The following is a 7,500-nucleotide window of genomic DNA, read 5'->3' as shown; positions in this document are numbered from 1 at the left end:
AAACTAACGACAGAATGCAATGTCGTGTCTTATTTTATGTTATTTCTATGTTCTTTAATGCGCGTTTCTAAATGTCTCTTTGTCTGTCCAATATACGCCGAATCGCAATTCGCACATTCTGTCAGTCTTGCATTGTTCATCAAAACAAGCGTTAACATTGTCGGTTGTTTGCATAGAAGTTGATTTACTGTTTTAAATTTGGTATGTAACACATTTTTGTTTTTAAATTTATAATTATTTGTTGCGAATAAGTGTATTAAATTATAATTATTTTGATGGAACTTTTTATAGATGTACTTGAAAAGGGCTGCAATGACATCCGAAACGTTGTATTTCAAATAATTATTTATAATAAATTATCGCCAGTCTGGTCGACTTTAAACGTTGAGGAGTGGTTTTTTATTAATAATTTATGTTATAAATCTTTTCACCAATATATTTCTATTATAGAACTTATCTAGCTTTTATTGCCTTTTATTTGTTGATCAAAAATTTTGTAAAGAGCTGTTATAAATTATATATAAATTTTATATATTATATATATATATATACATATATAGAATTTTATATTATATATTACAAATATATTTCTGTATCGTCTTCTTCTCCAATTATTTCGTCAATATTTGCGTAAGAATCGTGAAACATCATAAGATAATAATTATATTTATATATGTTAAATATAACATATCAGCTTAAATACATTAACATAAGTATGTATTGAATCAATTAATAATAATTTTATTTAGTTATTTTTATTGTTAACATGAAAGTGCATTGTTACTAAAAAAACTTATATCTTATAAAAATTGAATTCATTTTAAATTCCTGTGCAATATAATATGACATTACACATCTAGCGGTACAAAAAATTTAAATACGACTTATTGGTACAAATTAAATTTTTTTACCAATCAAATTTATATCACAATATTATATATTAATGATACATTTTGTATATAACAATATATATGTTATTTCTTGATTTTCTGTTCACGATATGTTACTTCATTATATTTCACGAACACACAAACACTATCTTTCATTGCACATTGTACGAATAAACTTGCGAATCATTCAAACAACAGAATGTGCTATTACTGTGCTCTACTGTGAAAGAGTCTATTATCAAAGTATTACGATGAAAAGCAGCAATAAAGAGGGTTGCATTGTGCAAATAATTGCGCTCTATGCCATGATAACATAATTATAGCTGTGCACAAGGAATTGCTAATATTGTTCCCATGCGTCGCTTAGCGAGAATTTACAAGCTACTTTCGCGTTCTTAGTATTTCTGAAAATGGCTGAGGGAAAGGATATTTTGCAAAGTCGATATTATACGATTCCTAGATTCTATATGACTTTAGCAGGATTATGGCCGTATCATTCGATTCGCGATAGATATCTACATTTTGTGCCGACATTTACAGTCTGTTTTATTATTTTTATACCCCAGGTACATAATCAAATTTATATACACATATATAATCCTTACAATACATCGGGTACATTATCAAAATATATTAAAAATGATAATATTTTATTAAGTTTAACACAGTTTTTGTCTAAATACAATCATTTGTATACATGTTTTTTTGTGCAAATATTGTAAAGCTAATTTCTACGAATATACTGACATTGCGTTACTATTAATATTTATAACATTTATTGTATTATTTTGTATAATATAGGTATTATATGTGCACATCGCTTTGACAGATCTCGATGATCTCTTTGAATGTATTCCAACCATGTTGATCACAATCATATTTAGTTTTAAATTAGCGAGCTTGATGGCAAATAGTAAGAAAGTAAGTAACGATAATTGACATCTCGCTAATTGCACTTAAACTTGTATCCTAATAAACTTTTGATATTTTATCGATTGATATTTGATAAATAAATAACATCGATATCGTAAAAAATATTTTTGTTTCTTACAAAAATATATATTTGTAGATAAAAACCTGTCTTAAAACGGTACAGGATGATTGATTGTTATTAATTACGGATAACGAAAAGGCTATTCTGCAACGACAGGCTGCATATGGCCGATATCTGACAATATTTTACGCAGGTGCGTTAAGAGAACAAAAAGATAAAAATTTCGATAGAAAATCTTTTCGGCCAGAGATAAAATTGTTTTCTCATCATTTAGTCGAATCTTTTCTAGCGTATTTTTCTGTACATTTCTATAGGTTTAATGCTGCTGACAGGATTCCTCTACATAATTAAGTCGGTCGTGTTGATACTGATAGAGGATTCCTCAAACTCTACCAAACTGGCCGTAACGAAATTACCATTTCGCGTGGAATACGGTCAAAAAATAGATCAGTATTTCTATCTCATACTGGTCCATAATTATCTGATCGTGTGCTCTCACGTGACCGCCACAGTCGCGACTGATACCTTGTATTTTACCTTAATTCAGCATGCTTGCGGAATGTTTTCGGTTGTCGGGTAAACTAATCATCGATCAAGAATGATGTTTCACGAATTTAGATAATTCGAACAAAAGTCGCGTGACTAACGTCATTGAAAGCACATTATTTCCCATTCGAGAGTTTTCGATCCTTCCGATTCAGCTTGAAAAATGAAATCGACGATTTTATAAAATTTTTTCTGAGATCTGAAAATATATAATTTTCCAAGAGTGTTACTATTTTAGCGGTTTTCAAACATTCGTTGGAACGTATCGGAAAAGATAGCGACGATAATTTCGATCTAAAGACAAGATCAGGGATGTTAATTATAACAAGGTTTTAGAGTGTCTACGCAAGCATCTACACGTGATAGAGTGTGTTAATGTTTTCAATAAAAATATACTATATAAGTGTAATTTTTTTTAATTACGTTAAATTTTGCGATTTAACAGATTCGCGGAAATGATCGAGTCCACATTCGCGAATATATTTCTAGTCAGCATTAGTTTAAATATGGTCGGTGGCAGCATATGCGGTATACAAGTATGCATTATTTTTTTTATATTTCACTATGAAAACTGTCTCAACACTACAAGAAAAAATTTTTGTTAAATTTGACACAGACATTTTGCTTTAAAATTTTATTGGCGCACTTCTAACAAAATTAATGGTGTATGAAATGATTTTAAAATCTTTAAAAATTCTTTTTTTAGGTGTTGATGAATTTAAATAATGATGCGAAAGATATGGTATAATAGCACCTCTCGCTATCTACATCGCTCAACTCACTCATCTATTCTTACAATTTTGGCAGGCTCAATTTTTACTTGATTACAGCGTTCTTCCATACGAGTCAATGTAAGAAATTAATTCTTCTAAATTTAATTAAAAGCACGTGTATTTTTTTGGAACGCTATTTTTGTTTGGTTTTAAAGTACAGATATAGCAAATGTAAATGAATATTTTCCGTTTTTATCTGCATATCAATATATTTTATCTTACAGTTGCAAGGCAAATTGGTATTACACTTCGATGAGATGTAGAAAATTGCTACTTTTGATTATGAACAGAACGGTATTACCGTGTAGAATAACTGCTGGCAAAGTTGTGACTTTATCTATTGAAAGTTTTGGCGTAGTGAGTATATTTTCTTTATCTCTTACTTTACGGCTGTAATATATTTAAAATGATGATGGCGAATCCATTTCTCTCCTAAGGTTCTGAAAACTTCGATGTCTTATTTCACGATGCTGCGTTCCTTCCATTAACAATTTTAATGCGAGGAATCTGATAAGAAAATTTTGAAAATCATATTTACAATGTATTATAATGATTTCACGCAGCGGTAGATGTAGAGTGTTTAATTGTTAAAAGTGTACCAAAAAAATATATAAAACATTTTAGACCAATTTACAAATTTACTTTTTATCATCATCGTTATATTTGTCTTCAGTGACGGGATATAGAAAGTATGTCTGAAAATTACTCATCTAAAAACCAGTTAGTCTTTCATCACAGACATATTCACAGAAACACCATCAAATGTTAAAGAAGCAACATGAAGTCCATATGCATGCAGCAACTCTAAACTTTTTAAAAAAACAACTTTTTTGATCAGTTATAAATCTTTAAAAAAATAAGCAAAAGGAATTTTTCATGACCCATTTATGCACACAACAGTAAAAATTAAAACTTGTTTAGCTAATTTGTTAGAGTCATCAATATTCTAAGGAATCGCGGCTTCGCCCAACTAGGCGTATAATCATTGTCGGAAGTTAATCTTTTTTCTTATGACAGCACCTTTTTCATAAGAACAATTATCATTTAAAAGTTTAATTTGTGCAATTTATTCGCGAACAGTATATTGACAAATGATTAGTTACTTTTAACAAAGCCGCGAGCAAAGACTGAATGAAAAACGGGAAGAGTGACACATGAGACAGGGTAGTTTTGCGGGGAAAATAATTGCGTATTAATTTCGTAATGGCGTAACTGTGTATGTCACAAGGGGACATGCATAATGCCGCGATACACAGAGAATTAATAATCATATTTCGCCAAGTGGCGTTCACAAGGAATCGTTGATAGTTCGTAGTCTTAGTTATTCTCGGAGATGGCCGAGCGAAGAGACATTTGGCAAAGTCGTTGTTACACGATTCCCAGAGTATATATGAGCTTGATAGGAATATGGCCGTATCATACTTTTCGCGACAGATGCTTACTTTTCGTACCGATGTTTGCGTTCTTTCTCACCATCCTTATACCTCAGGTACCTGCAAATTATCGATTTGGAAATTTAGAAGATTAATTACACATTATCTTTTCTTGTCATAATTTTACATAATACCAGTCATTTAAAAATAATTTAATATATATATATTAATTTTGACATATAGTTAATGTATCTGCTAATTACCGCGGCAAATCTTGACGATGTATTCTCGTGTACCCTGTCGATGTGGATCACCATAATATTTAGCTTCAAATTATGGAGTTTGATGATGAACAACAAGAAAGTATGTGATGATCGCGCTTGTGAATTCCATATAATAAATATAATAAAAGATAGTCAATGTCGCGGAAAATATACTTATATTTCTAGTTGAGGACTTGTCTTGAGACGATAGAAGACGATTGGTCGTCCCTAAATACGGATGCGGAAAGAGCTATTTTACGACGACATAGCGCGCACGGACAGTATGTCACGGTGACATACGGAGGTACGTCTTGAGAAGGACAGAACAATTTCGGGAATTTTCGGCAGAAAAATCTCTCTTTCGATCATATCAATTTCCATCCAGTCTTTATGCAGTTTCTGGGAATTCTTCTCATATTTAAGTCGCTCATTGTGATACTGTTAGAAGACACGTCCGAGGCGACAATAACTTCCCTTGCAGCGGAATCGAAGCTGCCGTTTCGCGTGGAATACGGCGAGAAATTCGGTCAATTCCTCTATCCAATGACGATACACTGTTACTTGGCCGTATTCGCTCATATCAGTATTACAATCGTGGTCGACGCCTTCTATATTGCTCTAGTACGACACGCGTGCGGGATGTTCGCGATTGTTGGGTGAGGATAGATAAGCAAATCAAATCGAGATATTTGTCCCCCTAGGAATCAATTACAAAATTCAGCGTTTGCTCTCTCTTTGAATAAACACTGAAATTTATTGAATATTTAATATTTTATAAAGAATGAAAATAAAATAACAAGAAACAATAAAACAAAATAACAAAAAAAGTAAATTATAAAAATTAAGAAAACAAATTTATGTAATTATGCTCCCTCCTCGAAAAAATCCTGTGGATGCCCATGCTAAACTGCTCGAGTTTTCGTCAAATTTCGAGCTGGTCTCGAATAAACTCGGTTTCGATCTTCGTCAGGAGGAGTGTTATCATTTGAGATTTTTCCAAAAACAACCTGGAACATATCAGCAATGATAGCGACAGCAATTTTGAACTGAAACCCGACAAGACTAAGGATAACAATTACAGCAAAGCTCTGGATTGCTTACGCAAACATCTGCATGTGATACAGTTGCGTTAACATTAATGTTTCTGAACGTGAATCTTATTATTATATACAATCGTATTTTTTTTTTTAATTACTTTTAATCGCGTTCAATTTCGCAGATTTGCGGAGCTGATCGAGTCCACGTTCTCGAACATTTTCCTAGTCAGTGTTTGTCTGAATATGATCAGTGGAAGTATGATCGGTATACAGGTATAGATATGTGTGTATATGTATATATTTATATATTATAAATTTTGCGATAAAATTTTTTGACGAAGAAGGTTTCAGTAGCTTATTAATCATTAATATGTACATATTTGACAAAAATACTTGACAAGAAAAATAATAGCTAATTCGACAGTCTTTATGAAAAATTGGAAATAGACAGTAGTCATACATATATTTTAGGTGATCCTGAATTTAAACGACGCGAAAGATATCGTAGGTCCTCTCGCTATCTATATCGCTCAACTTATTCATCTTTTCTTATAGTTTTGGCCGGCTCAATTTCTGTTAGATTATAGTATCGTTCCTTACCAATCAATGTAAGAATACACTTCCTCTCCTAATTTAGCTTATATTACGATAAAATTTATCATAAGATTGTATTATGATATATCAAAAAATATATAATTCTTTTATATCTTTATTTTTCTTTATACATTTATGATAAAATCTTGTTTTCATTTTTTAATCACAAATTACAGACACAATAACTACGGGGCTACAAATTTTTCATTTTTATTATTTTTTTACTCTTTTCCAGAATTGTCATTAATCTTATTTTGAATTGCAGTTGCAAATCAAATTGGTATTACACTTCGGGAAGATGTCGAAAACTTTTCTTCTTAATCATAAACAGAAGCGTGTTACCTTGTAAAATAACTGCTGGCAAGATTGTGTCTCTGTCCATCGAAAGCTTTGGCACGGTAAGCAAAATTATGTTAATATTTCCGGCTTTACTTTCAAAATATCTTATGATAAATATATTTTGCTAAAAAAAATTAATGATAATTTTATTCCTCCAAGGTTTTAAAAACATCAATGTCGTATTTCACAATGCTGCGCTCCTTCAATTAATTATAACGACATCATCTGTGCGAGCAGTTTGTTAAATTATAAAATTTACACATGAATTTATTGTAATAATTTCTGCTATCAATATAGAATTAATTTAAAGATACCGAAAATATATGATATATAGAAAGTTTTAATAGATGTTATAATTCTCATTACAAATTCCTAATAGCCATTAAAAAACATTATTATTTCACGACTTAACTGTCCGAGAAGAAAATCTTTATAGTCGCTACTTTTTAGAAATACAGCTTGTTGAACAGACTGTTGTATTTCTATTACGGAAAAAATTAATTATTGTTCTTGTAACGGTTCACCTTTCCCGACGCCGCGGATCGGCTCGCCGGTTCCAGGATTCGGGAGGAAGGGGGAGATTCAGACTCGCTTATTCCTTATTAACAATGCTTTGGTTTATTCAAAAAGAAACAAATAAACAAAATGTTTGTTGGCATAAAGCCTAAATAGAGAAACTTATTGACTACTC

The 7,500-nt window shown here is 31.2% G+C and overlaps 2 pseudogenes; both read left to right on the top strand.

Annotated features, from left to right (window-relative positions):
• Positions 1 to 1,177: 1,177 nt before the first annotated feature.
• On the top strand, positions 1,178 to 3,801 carry LOC114933937 (uncharacterized; annotated as a pseudogene).
• Positions 3,802 to 4,536: 735 nt separating this feature from the next.
• Positions 4,537 to 7,019, top strand: LOC114942241 (uncharacterized; annotated as a pseudogene).
• Positions 7,020 to 7,500: the final 481 nt, after the last annotated feature.

The sequence above is a fragment of the Nylanderia fulva genome, unplaced genomic scaffold, assembly GCF_048542155.1.
Source record: "Nylanderia fulva isolate GAGA-0341 unplaced genomic scaffold, ASM4854215v1 Scaffold322, whole genome shotgun sequence".
NCBI lineage: Eukaryota > Metazoa > Arthropoda > Insecta > Hymenoptera > Formicidae > Nylanderia > Nylanderia fulva.
The sequence above is the reverse complement of the archived record's forward strand: the minus strand, read 5'-3'. Positions and strand labels throughout refer to the sequence as shown.